This window comes from Arvicanthis niloticus, chromosome 29, assembly GCF_011762505.2.
Source record: "Arvicanthis niloticus isolate mArvNil1 chromosome 29, mArvNil1.pat.X, whole genome shotgun sequence".
NCBI lineage: Eukaryota > Metazoa > Chordata > Mammalia > Rodentia > Muridae > Arvicanthis > Arvicanthis niloticus.
In genome coordinates, this window is record NC_133437.1 from 25234505 (window position 1) to 25249527 (window position 15023).

Sequence of the window (15023 nt, forward strand, 5' to 3'; positions counted from 1 at the left end):
TGCCAGACTCCATTAAGATCGTGATGTGGCCTGGGCACCTGACTCCTTCCTCTACCCAGGTCTTGGTTGTTAAGGGAACAACACAGCCCAGGGCCCCAAGGTCTCGTCTCTGTGCCTCCCCATTGGAACTAGAACCCCAACCTTTGGGCACCCACCTTCATAAATGAGAACGGAGATAGAAGGATGTGGTGAAACTCACTTGTTAATCCCAGCATTGGGGATGCTGAGGCAGGAGGATTGCACAAGTTGGAGTCGAACCTGAGCTGTAAAATGAGTTCAGTCTGGGATCCAGAGTGAGATCCTGTCTCAAAAAATAAAAGAGTGGCTGGGCTGGAAGAGTGTCCCAGTGCTTAAAGCTTGTCACTGAGGAGTGTGGCGCCAACCTGAGTACAAATCCCCAGAAACCACAGAAAGTCTAAGGTAGTGTCTGTTATATGTGTGTGTAGCACTCCTACAGTGTGCCGCAAGAGATCCTTGGGAAGCTGAAGGGCCAGCCTGGATACACAACAAGATACTGTTTCAAACAAGGCAAGGAGAGAAGAGATTGCCTTCTGACCTCTACCTGTACTGCAACCATGGCATGTGAGCCCACGCAGGTGTGCTCAGGTTTTAAAAGGGGACTGGCAAGATGGCTCATGGGTAAATTGCTTGCTGCCAGTCCAGATGACCTATCTGATTCCCTGAACATACTCAGTGGAAGAAAAGAACCAATTCCCCGAGTTGACCCCTGACCTCTAAATGTGTGCCATGACACCCAAGCAACCCCGTCCCCCCCCCACCCCCCACATGAACGTACACAATGTAAAAAGAAGCTGGCCAGTGATGGGGCACGACTTTAATCCCAGCACTTGGGAGGCAGAGGCCAGTAGATCTGAGTTCGAGGTTAGACTGCATTACAGAGTAAGTTCTGGGACAGCTACACAGAGAAAGTTTGTCTCGAAAAACAAAAACGAAACAAAAAAAAAAAACCCAAAATCAAAATGAAACAACAAAAAAAAAAACTCAAAACAAACAAAAGACAAAGAAAGAACTGAAAATCAGGAGGTTCAGCAAGGCAGTAGAGCACTCTGGAAACACCAGGCCTCCCAAGGTAACTGGGCCCTAAACAGAGAGGGCTGGCATGAACTGATGATACAGGCTCCCTGCCTGACCACAGAAGCCTCTCCACTGCTGCCAAGTCTTACAGTCACATCTTAATTTAGTTTTCTATTTTATTTTATTTTTTTTGAGACAGGGTCTCACTTAACTGAGGCTGGCCTTGAGCTCTTGGTCCTTCCGATCCCCTCTCCCAACACACTGAGATTAGAGGCATGCACCACCATATGCTGCTAAAAACAAACAAACAAACAAACAAACTTTAATCCCAACAGGGGAGACAGGATGGAGAGATGGCTCAGTGGTTAAGAGCGCTGACTGCTCTTCCAGAGGTCCTGAGTTCAATTACCAGTAACCACATGGTGGCTCACGACCATCTGTAATGGGATCCGATGCCCTCTTCTGGCATGCAGGTCTACATGCAGATAGAACACTCATAAACATAAAATAAATATTTTTTTTAAAAAGGCTCCATTAGGGAGAGTCCTGAAGATATGAGTCTACATAGTGATTTCAATTGTGTGTGTGTGTGTGTGTGTGTGTGTGTATGAAGATGCTAGAAAAATCCAGAAGAGGGTTGAATCCCTTGGAGCTAAAATTACAGGACATTGTGAACCTTCCAACATGGGTTCTGGGAACTCATGCTGAAACACTAAGCCCCTACCATCTAACAAATATCTTTTTATTTTATTTAATTTATTTATTTATTTATTTTTTGGTTTTTCGAGACAGGGTTTCTCTGTGTAGCCTTGGCTGTCCTGGAACTCACTCTGTAGACCAGGCTGGCCTTGAACTCAGAAATCTGCCTGCCTCTGCCTCCCAAGTGCTGGGATTAAAGGCTTGCGCCACCACGCCCGGCTTTATTTTATTTATTATTTATTTATTTATTTATTTATTTATTTATTTATTTATTTATTTATGTGTGCCATGGCAGCATGTGGAGGTCAGAGGACAAGTCCCAGGAGTTAGTCTCTCCTGCAACTGTACAGGTTCTGGGGATTGAACTTGGGTTGTCAGGCTTGGTAGCAAGCGCTTTTACTACATAGGCCCTATGCACAGCTTTACCAAGCTCCAATTTCCTTACTGTATGTAGCCCTGGCTGTCCTAGAGCTCACTGTGCAAACTAGGCTGCCCTCGAACTCACAGAGCCTGTCTCTGCCTCCAGAGTACTGGGATTAAAGGTGTGCACCACCATGCCTGGTTTAGTTTTATTTTGTGTGTAATAGTGTTTTGCCTGCATGTATGTCTGTATGTCATGTGCTATTATGCCTGATGCATGCGGAGTCCAGAGGACGGCATCAGATCCCCTACAGCTGGAGATAGAGCTGGTTGTGAGCCAGGGTGTGTTCGAAATTGAACCTGGGTCCTCTGGAAGAACAGCCCCTCAGAGATGGCTCAGTGGTTAAGAGTGCTTGTTGTCACATCTGATGACCTGCATCCCTGGAACCCACAATGCAGTGAAGAGAACTGACTCCTGGCTTTGTCTCCTGTCCTCCACTGGTGCACAGTAACAAAAGCACCACCCCGCTCCTACTACTACCCCAAACTGTTGAGGGGCAGTGGTGGCCCACAGCTGTAATCCCAGCACTTAGGAGGCAGAGGCAGGTGGGTCTCTGAGTTTAAGATCAGCCTGATCGCCGGGCAGTGGTGGTGCATGCCTTTAATCCCAGCTCAGAACAGCTCATAGGCTTATGATAAATTCTCCAAAGTGAGTTGGTCATGGTGGTGCCTGCCTTTAGTCCCAGCACTCAAGAGGCAGAGGCAGGTGGATCTGTGAGTTTGAGGCCAGCCTGGTCCACAGAGTGAGTTCCAGGACAGCCAGGGCTACACAGAGAAACCCTGTCTCGAAAAACCAAAAGGAAAAAAGCCAAAACCAAAACAGATCAGCTCCTTCATCTCACAGATGTGCAAAATGCTTAGCTTGGGGTACACCAGTGCTGACCAGTGCTGACCAGTGCTGACCAGCAGCAGACTTCCGTTGCTTAGCTTGGGGTACACCAGTGCTGACTGACTCCCAAGCTAAAGGAGACAGTGTCTGACTTCTGATTCGTTAGTGAACATTCCAAGGACTGTGAACAGACGACCTTCATCTGTGTGTGCAGCGCTGACTTCTTGTCCTTGTATGAGGTGGAGCGGCTGATCCAGGAGCTGGCTAAGTGTGAGCCCACCTTGTCTTCCTTGACCACCCTGAAAAACCCTGCAAGTTGTGTGAAGCTTGCCACAAGATCCAGGCCAAAACTCTGGGCCACATGAAGACCTGTATGAACACTGTGAAGCTGCCAGGCCACTGTTAACCCTGCAGGGTTCGGGGAGTCAGCAGTCAACACCTTCTCTCCCGCCCTCCTTCTGGAGCCCCACCAGCCTCCCAGCACCCAGCAGCACCACCATCCTGTCTGCTGCCGTTAGTCCTAGTCTTTCCCCATGAGGCAGAGTTTGCACGAAGTCCCCATACTATAGGGAGAGCTACTTAGGAGGTGGGAAGCTGGGAGGGGCTGGGGGAAGGCTCTGTGTTTTGTTTTTACTTAGGGCCTTTGCCATGCTCCCGTGTTAATAAGTATCTTGTGGAGAGGATGCTGCCTGGTCCCTCCCTCCTAAATCTTCCTCCTCTCCCTCCCTTCCTAAAATCTAACTCATATAAAACAAACAAATCAATGAATGAATGGGAAAGGAGGGACTGCTGTACCCCATGCCCCCTGCCCTACCCCTCAGGGACCTGGGTGGGCAAGCCAAGCCTTTTCCCTCCTGCAGGCCATCCTACACCTTCCCTCAGCTCTGAACCTTCCAGAACATCGGGTGCTTTGAACCTGCCCTGCTTGAATTCCTGTCCTGACTTCCTTCAATGATCAACAGTGGCTTGGAAACAGAAGCCAAATAAACCCTTTCCTTCCCAAGTTAGTTCAGTCATGGAGTGAGAGGCCAAACCCGTTCCATCTTGAGACTGGCCTCTATCTACAAAACAAAACAAAACAAAACAAAACAAAACAAAACAAAACGAAGCCTAAGAACTTGACCTGCAGCTGAATCCAAGCTGCACCCAAGTACCAGTAAGAACCCCATGGCTTGTCTTTGGCCCAGACCCTGGAGTTACGTCCTAGCAACAGTTAATCAAAGATTAGTCTGATGTTTCAGATGACTGTTCATGGTCTTGCTTCAGAGCACCCACCTGCCGGCTTACAATAGTCATTCTATTAGGTGCTTGCCAAGCTGGACATCTCCTCACTTGCTCCTATTTTCCTATAAACCCTGTCCCAATGAGGTTTCAGGGCTGCTTCGCCCAACCATCCTGTGGGTCAGTGGTAAGTAAGCCCAAACTTTTTTGTAATAAAGAGACCCTAATGTGATTACATCAGAGTCAGCTCCTTAGTGGTCTTCTGGGGTTCATGAGTGCCTCCGGACACAGCAGGTGCTTCTTCACAGCTATAGTGACTCTAACTAAAACAAGTTGGTACTATGAAGCAGCGTATTGTTGGGACAGACTATGTTTGGAGAGGACTTGTGCAAGGAAAACCACTGTGTGTTTAGTGAGCTGTTCTGTAGAAGTGTGGAAGATGAATGTAAAAGTAACTTGTATTCCTCTGATATAATTGCCCTCTCCAAAGCTTACTACCCCCATCTGCTAACCTAGGCCTAGTCCTGGAAGCTTCTAGCCTCCATTCAATCTTATTAAGGTCTACATTGTTTTCAGCCTCTGAGACTTACTGTTGAATAAGCTCACCCTTTCTGGCTCTTTCTGAGCTCTGGCTGGCTGATTCAATTCAGGTGTTCTGGCTTAAACTCCTCTCTAAGCTGACTGATTCAGACTGGCTTCTCTGAACTTCTGAATTGTTCTGCTTTGGCAATCTGTTCTAATCTTCTGACTCCTTCTCATTCTCTGGTTTGTTCTGTCTTCTCCTGTGTCTAGCGTGTTTTCTCTCTGCAACCTGTCTTTCTTTAACTGTCGTTGTAAAACTGTCCTCTCTCCTCTCTGCACTGCCCCACCTTCTCGTGAGAGTTGGGCGTATCCTATTCTGTCAAGTCTTTCCCTGGTTCATCATTTTGTCTGCCACTCAATTAGACATCACTTTCAAACATGGGTACTTTTTTCTACAAACTAACTTTCCTTCGCTGTTTGTGATTAAAGGTGTGTGCTAAAGGCCTGTCTGTATTCCATCCAGAGAGATAAAGGTTTGTGCTGAGGCTGAGCCACACCACAACTAGAAACAGGTTTTTCCAGTAAGCAACACAATCTTGGGGTCACCGTGTGATCCAATATCCTGTAACAGATGAGAATGTTGAGGGTGATACAGAAGATGGAGGCCTGGCTAGTGAAGTTCCAAAGGTAAGTTTAAAGACTCCATGGGACCATTTGTTATTCTGAATTAAGATTCTGGACCAGCAGAGACTTGGGACTGGGAGGAGGCCTCAGGGAGTCTATGGGGGTGACTTCACCTGGGACTCCTAGCAGGGGGATGTGGAGCCTAAAGTGGCCACCTCCTGTAGCCAGGTGGGACTCCCAGTATAGGGATAAAGACACCAACCCACCCACAAAACCTTCCATCTAAAATCTTGTCCTGCCTACAAGATGTGCAGGGACAAAGATGGAGCAGAGACAGAGGGGATGGCCAACCAGTGACTGGCCCAACTTGACACCCATCTCATAGGCAAGAACCAACCCCTGACACTATTAATGATACTCTGCTATGCTTGCACACAGGATCCTAGCATAAATGTTCTTTGAGAGGCTCCACCCAGCAGCCTACAGAAACAGAAGCAGAGACCCATAGCCAAACATTAGATGGAGTTAGTTAGGGGGAGGATTGAGAGATCTGAAGAGGACAGGGTCACCACAGGAAGACCAACAGAGTCAACTAACCTGGACCCTTGGGGGCTCCCAGAGACTGAGCTACCAACCAAAGAGTGAGCATTGCCTGGACCCAGCCCCCCCACCCCCATCCCACATAGCAGATGTACAGCTTGGTCTTCATGTGGGTCCTCCAATAACTGCATCAGGGGTTGTCCCTGAATCTGTTGTGTGCCAGTGGATTCTGTTCCCCTAGGTGGGGGAAGATGCACACAATCCTGCAGTGAGGACTGGCAGGGGAGGGGAATGTTATGGGGGGGGTCCCCGTTGTCAAAGGAAAAGGATGAGCTTAGTCCTGCAGTGACTTGATGTGCTAAGGTGGGGAGATACCCAGGGAAACTTCCTGCTTCTCAGAGGAGAAAGGGAGGGGGGATGGTAGGAGGAGCTGTGTGAGGGGGGGACTGGGAGGATAAGGGGGCTGACATTGGGATGTAAAGTGAATACATAAATTAATTAATGAAAAAAAAGACATTGAGGAAAAAAATTTTAGGCCAGGTGGTGGTGGTACACACCTTAAATCCAAGCACTGGAGAGGCAGAGGCAGGCGGATGTCTGTGAGTTTGAGACCAGCCTGGTCTACAGAGCAAGTTCTAGGACAGCCAAGACTATACAGAGAAGCCCTGTCTCATCCCCCCCCACCACCAAATAAAAACCCCAGCATTGGTCAGGTGAAATCTTCTGAGAAGTGTTTCCTAGGAACACATAGAGGCTGTCCCAGAGACAACCAAAGTTGTACCTCATGCTGGCAGCTAAACTTAGTAGTTTAAGAGTCATATAGGTGGTACCAGTTTTGAAGGCATAAAGGGGTCCTGGAGAGCTGAAGACTGGCACTCTGAGAGGCCAGTAGAAGCTGTAGTTAAAAGCCCAGGACTTAAGGGGTCACACAGAGAGGTTAAGGCTTGGCACCACGAAGAGAGCCTATGAGAGGTTATTGGTGAAAGCTTAGTCCAGTTGCCAAATAAATGACCCCAACATTTTGGAGATGCCAGTACCATGGGATGATGACCAAGAACAGCAGCAGTGTGGGGTGAAGCCAGCTAGCGCCTAGAAGCCAAGATGTGTGTGCTGCAGAGGGCTAAGCTGGGGAAGTGACCAGCCCCTTTGGAGGATCCCAGAAGACTGAGTGGATCCACACAGTGGATATTGAGTTCTTTACACTTTCAGAGTTTGGTTTTGCTTTGTTCAGGTTGTCACTGGCCTGGTTCTTCCCTGTTGTAGTTTGGATAGGAATGCCCACCTTCCCCTCCACCCCCAGACACAGTGTTTGAATGGTTGACCTGTAAGGAATGGCACTAAGAGGAATTGTGGCCTTGTTGGAGGAGGTGTGTCACTGTGGGGGATGCACTCTGAGGTCTCCTATGCATGCTCAAGCCACACCCTGTCACACAGACTCTCTTGGTCTGTGGATCGAGATGTAGAACTCTCAGCTCCTTCTCAGCACAGCATCTGCCTGGACACTGCCATGTTTCCCACCATGATGATAATGGAATGAACCTCTGAAGTTGTAAGCCAGCCTCAGTTAAATGTTTTCCTTTATAAGATTTGCCATGGTTGTGGTGTCTCTTTACAGTAATGGAAACCCTAACTAAGACATCTATTGAAGTAAAAACGTACTTTATTTCACTTTTGATTTTATAGAAATCCATAGTTGAGAGATGCTTTTCCTTGCCTCTGAGACAGGACAGGGTTTCTCTGTGTAGCCCTGGCTGTCCTGGAACTTGCTCTGTAGACTAGGCTGGTCTTGAACTTAGAGATCTGCCTGCCTCTGCCTCTGCCTCTGGAGTGCTGGAATAAAGGTGTGCCACCACTGCCTGGCTAAGACAGGCTATTTTTAAAAAGACAACTTTTAAATTGTTTAAATTTGTAAGGCTGTGGGACTTTTTCAGTTTGTAACATGCTTATATTGTGATGTCTGTATTGATGTAAAACGTGGAGATGAACAAGAAAGGAAAGGGTGTGGCTTAATAGTGTGTGTGTTTGTGTGTCAAGTCGACAAGGGGTCAACTGTGCTGGAGTGTTTGATGTCAACTTGACCCAAGTTAAAGTTCTCTGAAAGAAGGGAAGGTCAAATTCAGAAAATGTCTCTTAAATTGGGCTGTAGGCAAGCCTGCAGGGCATTTTCTTAATTGGTGACTGATGGGGGAGGACCCAGTAGGTGGAGCCATCCCTGGGATGGTGGCCCTGGGTTCTATAAGAAAACAGGCTGGGGCTGGAGAGATGGTCAGCAGTTAAGAGCACTGACTGTTCTTCCAGAGGTCCTGGGTTCAATTCCCAGCACACACACGGTGACTCACAACCATCTGTAATGGGATCTGATGCCCTCTTCTGGTTCTGGTGTGTTTGAAGACAGCAACAGTGTACTCATATACATGAAATAAATAAATAAATAAATAAATAAATAAATATTTTTTAAAAAGCAAAAAAAAAAAAAAAGAAGAAAGCAGGCTGAAACAGCCAGGCATGGTGGTACACCCCTTTAATCCCAGCACTCCAGAGACAGAGGCAGGTGGATCTCTGAGTTCCTGGCCAGCCTGGTCTACACAGAGAAACCCTGTCTTGAAAAACCAACCAACCAACCAACCAACCAACCAACCAACCAACCAACCAATCAACTGACAAACAAACAAGCAGGCTGAGGAAGCCATGATATCTCCAGGTTCCTGTCCTTTGTGAGTTCCTGTTCTGACTTCTTTCAATAATGAACAGTGCTGTGGACTCCTGAACCAAATAAAGCCTTGTCCACCCAAGTTACTTTGGTTATGGTGTTTCATCGCAGCAATAGAAATCCTGTCTAAGGGGGGGGGTGTTTATTCCAGTTTATGGTATGTGAGACTTCGTGAAGTGTAGAGAGAATCTCCTATAACCATCACCTGTCAATAAAAAAGCTGATGGCCTATGAGCTGAGGCAGGCAATAGGAGGTGGGACACTGGGATGAAGAGAGGATTCTGGGGAAAATGAAAGAATAAAAGACACAGCGAGAGATGAGGGGAGATATGAACGTGATACTGGAGGAGATGCTGAGGAGACGATAAGGAAGAAGCAGGCTAGGGCAACTGAGTGGTAGACACAGAGTAGTTTGAATGGGTTAAATAAGTTATGAGCTAGTCAGGGAGTGAGCCAAAGCTTATGGCCGACACATTTACTAATAAATAACTAGTCTTGGAGTCATCATTCTGGAATCAGGGGCCAGGAAAGAGGAAAACCGGATTTATTTTATTTTACAATGAAGGAAAGTCAGGGCAGGAGCCCGAAGGCAGGAACTGAAGCAGAGGCCATGGAGGAACACTGCTTACTGGTTTGTTGGCTTGCCCAGCCTGCTCTCTTATGTAGCCCAGGACCACCTGCCCCATGACGACAATGGGCTGGGCTTCTCCAATCCATCTAACCCCACAGGCCGATCTGATGGAGGCAGTTTTCAATAGAGGTTCCTCTTCTCCGATCATCCTAGCTTGTGTCTAGTTGACAAACAAACAAACAAACAAACCACAACAACTAACCAGGATATCTAGGCATCTAGGCTGGCCTCAGACTTAACTACGTAGCTGAGGTCACTCCCTTGAACTTCTGAATCACTGCCACGCCTGGTTTATGTGGTGCTGCAGACTGAACCCAGGGCTTGGTGCGTGTTAGGCAAGTGCTCCGCCAACAGAGGCACATAGCCGCCCCTCTGCAGCTTATAATCAAGTACAAACACAGACCTTGTGAATAGCTCGGTTGCGGGGCTTCATAAGGACACCAGCTCAAGCCCCCACAAGGCTTGCCTATTGCGCATGCGCTTTGTACTGGCTGGGCCATCTCACTGCGGTACCTGGGGAGCCAGGCCAGGACGACAACCAGAGATCACAGAAGGCACACCCCCAAGGAATCACCAGCTTCCCATAAACAGAACATTAACAAGATTTGAAAACAGAAAACAATACCACTCCTCTCACTGAAAGTTTTAATATTTGAAAATACATTTTCCCACTGCTGTGACCAGCATGCATGAGGTCCTACGTTCAATTCCCTACCTTGGAAAAAAAAAGTTCATTCTTTCCATACTTATGTCTTATCGAAAAAAAAGTTCATTCTTTCCATATTTATGTCTTATCTTGTAAATGAGATATACCACAAAAAAATAAAAATTAAAAATGAAAACAAAATTATTCTGGTGTTGCTGGGAATGGAATTTAGGGCCTCCTTATGGCTGTACTATTGAACCTTAAGCCAGCCCCTCACTAGGGGATTCTAGGCAGGGGCTCTACCACTGAGCCACGCCCCCAGCCCTTCACTGGGGGATTCTAGGCAAACCTTTACCACTAAGGTATGCCACAACCAACTCCACTTGGTGGATTCTAGTCACACTCAGCCTCAGCCACACCCAAACTATTAATTAATTAATTTTTGTTTTTTAGACAGGGTTTCTCTGTATAGCCCTGGCTGTCCTGGAACTCACTCTGTAGACCAGGCTGGCCTCGAACTCAGAAATCCACCTGCCTCTGCCTCCCAAGTGCTGGGATTAAAGGCGTGCGCCACCACCACCGGGCTTTGTTTCGTTATTTTTGACAGAGGATCTTGGTAGCTCTGCCTGGCCTGGACTTTGTACCCACCTTGCTAGGCTTCAAGCCTGATTCATTTGTCTATTTTAAAAATATTTTTCTCAGCTTTTTAATTTCAAATATGGCAACATTCGTTACTTTGTAGATCAAAAACTTTTGGAGTCTCATAAAAATACACAGAAACTGGCCAAAAAGTGTGAAGAGAGCTGAGCTGAGCTGATTCTAGCTGCCCTGGCATATCTCACATGCTGAGAATTTATTTGTTCCCAAAGTCACGTGCGTCTTCAAACGCACACTCTACCATACCCTGAGTGAGTTGCAAACCTGTAGACACATGCTCCATTTGGGGGGTCTGGGGTCCCATCCGTGACCTGGAAGGTCCTACTGCAGCAGCTGCGAGTTCACCCCACTGTTAGCGGCTTGGTGTTTCAGAAATCCAGAGGGAGGGACAAAAGGCAAGGCTGGCAAAGTAGAAGGCTGAAAGGGAACGTACGTGTGTGTGTGTGTGTGTGTGTGTGTGTGTGTGTGTGTGTGTGTGTGTGTGTGTGTGTGTGGCGTGGAGGAGCTGGGCCATAAGTCCGCTTTTGCCATGTCTGTGTTTTGGACCTTCTGTTGAACTTTGCAGCACGGTTTCTGTATGGATGAGGTTTACTAGGGAAAGAATAGGATGGGAGATGGCCTGAAAGGCCATGGGACCCCGTATCCCTTCCCCCAGCCTTCTCTTTTTCGGAGTTTGAGTTTCCCTATGTAGCCCTGACTGGCTAGGAACTCGGTATGTTTCAAGCCGCTCTCATACTCACAGATACCCTTCTGTGCTGAGATAAAGGGCAGGTGCCACCACGTCTGTTAGACTCATGTGATATTTCTAAGCCATCATCGGATTGGCTGGCAACTGGAGCTGGGTGTGGCAGAAACCTGAGAATTCGGGTAGCTGGTGAAAACTTGCAAGGCTTGAAAATTAGCTTGAGAGGAGGTTGTTTGGTAGCGGAGCTGAAGTTCTGTCTGGGATCGCCAGGGGGCACCCGATGGCCAGAGAACTGCTAAGGGGCTTGTTTGTGCCATGCGTGGTATACCAGGCAAGCCAGCCCTTGAGCTTCAAGGCCATTTCCTGTCTTTGCCATGCTTCTCACAGTAAGATTTCTGGGATTATAGATGTGTGGCCACTGCATTGGGCTTTGTACATGGGCTCTGAGGATCAGGTCTTCAGGTTTGCATGCATGGCAAACACTGCTGGCATTGACAGATGTTCTCTACTTGTATTCGTTGCTGAGGCTTGAACCCAGGGCTTCCTGCACACCAGGCAAGCTCTCTAGCATCCAAGCGACACACCAGCCCCTACACTTACAATTATTTGTTGTTTTCAGACAGGATCTTACCATGTAACTTTGGCTGGCCTTTAACTCATAGAGCTCTACCTGCCTCTGCCTCTCGGGTGATGGGATTGCAGTTGTAGGTCACCACAGTCAAATTGATGTTTGTTTGTTTGTTTGTTTTAGATACAGGGTTTCTTTGTGTAGCCTTGGCTGTCTTGGATCTAGGTCTGTAAACTAGGCTGGCCTCGAATTCAGAGATCTGTCTGCCTGTCTCTGGAGTGCTGAAATTAAATGTGTGTGCCACCACTGCCCAACAAATTTATTAATTTTTATAAATTCATTAGTTATTAATTTTAATGTATCAAGGTTGTTTTGCCTGAATTTGTATGTCTGTAAATCATTTGCATGCTTGGTGTCCTCGGTGGCCAGAAGAGGGTGTCAGATCACCTGGAACTGGAGTTAAAAATTTTGTGAGCCACATGTGGGTGCCTAAGGGTCCAATTTGGGTTCTCTAGAAGAGCAGCTAGTTCTCTGAACTGCTGAACCACGTCTCCAGATCCAAGGGATTATTTTTACTACTTGTATTTATGTACTAAAGTTTGTCATATGTGCAATACTTTTAGAGGCCAGAAGAGGGCATGAGATCCCCTGTAGCTGAAGTGAGGTCACAACATGGGTGCTAGGAACCTTACTCAGGTCATCAGGAAAACCAGCAAGTACTTTCTTACCTCTAAGCCATCTTCTCAGCCCTTATTAGTTAGTTATTTGTTTATTGTGTGTAGAGGTCAGATGGAGTCCATTCTCAACTACTATGTAGGTCCTATGGATTGAATTCAGGTTTTCAGGCTAGCCCTCTTTGTTGCAATTTTTAAAAATTATTTTATTTTTATATATCTTGTCTGCATTTAAGTCTTGAGGCTTAGTGATCACAGAGGCCAGAAGAGGACATCAGATCCCCTGGAACTGGAATTACAGATGGTTGTGAGGCCCCATGTGGGTGCTGGAAATAGAACCCAGGTCCTTCTAAAGAACAGCCAGTGCTCTTAACTTCTGGCCATCACACCAGCCCCATGTTGATTCCCTCCTTCCCTGCCCCACAAGGTCTTGTGCAACTTAAGCTGGCCTTAAACTTAGATTTCCCCAGTGTCAAGATTGCAGATGTCTGGCACCCCACACCTGGCCTGAATTAAATTTCTTAGTTTTATAAAGCTCAGTGGGGCCTGTTTCCTGACCTCCTGTAACACAGTAGCAGAATAAATGAATGGGCTTGGTAGATAAGGTTGGTATTGACCAACTGAGACAGAATGACAGTAGTCATTCTCCTTCTCAGATGCCAAGTGAAACACTTTGATTCTAGGGCCAAGTTTTCAGAACAAGTCTCCTCCTAGCACCCCTCCCCGCCCCCAGCCCCACTTTCCCCAGCCCCAGGGTGCTTTCTTCAGAAAGTCCCCAACCTCAACTTTAGTATTCTTGTATGCAGCACAGCAGGACGATGTTCTGCTGACCCCTGGTGGCCACATGAAACAAGGCCGTGAATTCTCTCTTTACAGGTTGGTATTGATGCCAATCCTGGCATGTCCAGCATTGGTTCTCACAGGTGCATGCAACATTCAACTCACTCCGTTGTCTGGACTTTTAAGACGTGCAAAACCCCACCTCTCCTTCCCATGTTCACATTCTCATTCTCGCAGTGTGTTTATCCAACTGACTTTTCAGCTCAGCACCCAGGCTGGGATTCACTCAAATCTTTTCTGGCTTGGAGAGATCTCTCTCTCTCTCTCTCTCTCTCTCTTTCTCTCTCTCCCTCCCTCCCTCCCTCCTTCCCTCCGTTACTGATTTTAATGATTTTGAGATGTCTCAAAGTGTCCCTAAAACTCACAGTCCTCCTGCCTCCGCTTTTTAAAAATGTTATGTGTGCTCATTTAATGTGCATTGGTATTTTGCCTGCATGTATGCTTCTGTGAGAGGGTGTCAGATCTTGGAGTTACAGTTTGTATGTCATATGTATGGGTGCTGGGAATTGGGCCCAGGTCCTCTGGAAGAACAGTCAGTGCTCTTAACTGCTGAGCCATCTCGCTGCCCCGTGCCCCACCCGGGTTTTGACTATGGGGACTATAGGTATCAGCTTCCACACTTGGCTTAATATTTTGCCACTTTTTGCCCTGGCGGAGGATTGAACCCATAGCCTTCTGCCTTGTGCACACTAGGCAAACACTAACGATGATCTATACCCACCTCCTTGAACTTTTTGTGAGATAAGTCTTGCTAAGCCTTTAATTCCTCTCTGGCCCAAGCAGGCCGGGAAAGGGCAATTCTCCTGCCTTAGCCTGAGTAGCTACTATGATCGGCTAACACCAGGTTTGGTTATTTTAGTATTAGGTATATGCACATGTAAGCACAGGGGCTGATGCAGGACAGAACTACAGTCAGTAGTTAGCTTGTGTAGGTGCTGGGAACTGAACTCAGATCCTTATGTGCTCGCTCATCTCTGCAGCCTATGATTTCGTGTGTGCTCTCTTCTGGACACGTCCTCAGGCAGGCCTTAAAGAGTGACCCACTGGTCACAGCAGGTACACACACAGCTACAGTTGTAGCTGACATGACGGCATCCCTAATTATACTGAGAAGTGGGCTCTGGGATTCTGAATTAAATGAGTAGAGACAACCTAATGCCAAGTCAAGTGCACCTGGAGAAGCTTTCCAGCCAGGGGTGGGGGGTAGCCTATCTGCATTCCCATTACCTAGGAAGTCAGAGGCAGGCGAATCAGTTCAAGGCTAGCCTCAGCTACATATTGAGGGCTCTATCAGACTGAACAATAAAAACAAAAGGACAAATGTGGAGGTCCCAGGGATCAAGTCCTCAGGACTTGGTGGTAAGTGCTTTTACCCAACACGCCACACCAGCTTAGAATCAGGTGATGACATTCTGGCTGGGAAAAGGAGAGCCACAGATGTGCCCAGAACTCAGGTGAGTGGTGGCTTACACCAGTAATCTCAGCACTCAGGAGGCTGATTCAGGAGGATTGCACTGAGTACAGGAAAAATCTAGGCTACATATTAATACCATCTTGGGGGCTGGAAATGGCTTAGTGGCTAAAGGTGCACACCATATAGAGCACCAGAATCCTTCCCAGCTCACAATCAGTAGTAACTCCAGTTCCAGAAGACCCTATGCCCTCTGCTGGCCTCCATAGGAACTACATTCACCCACAAAACCCTTCATATAAGGCCTTTCC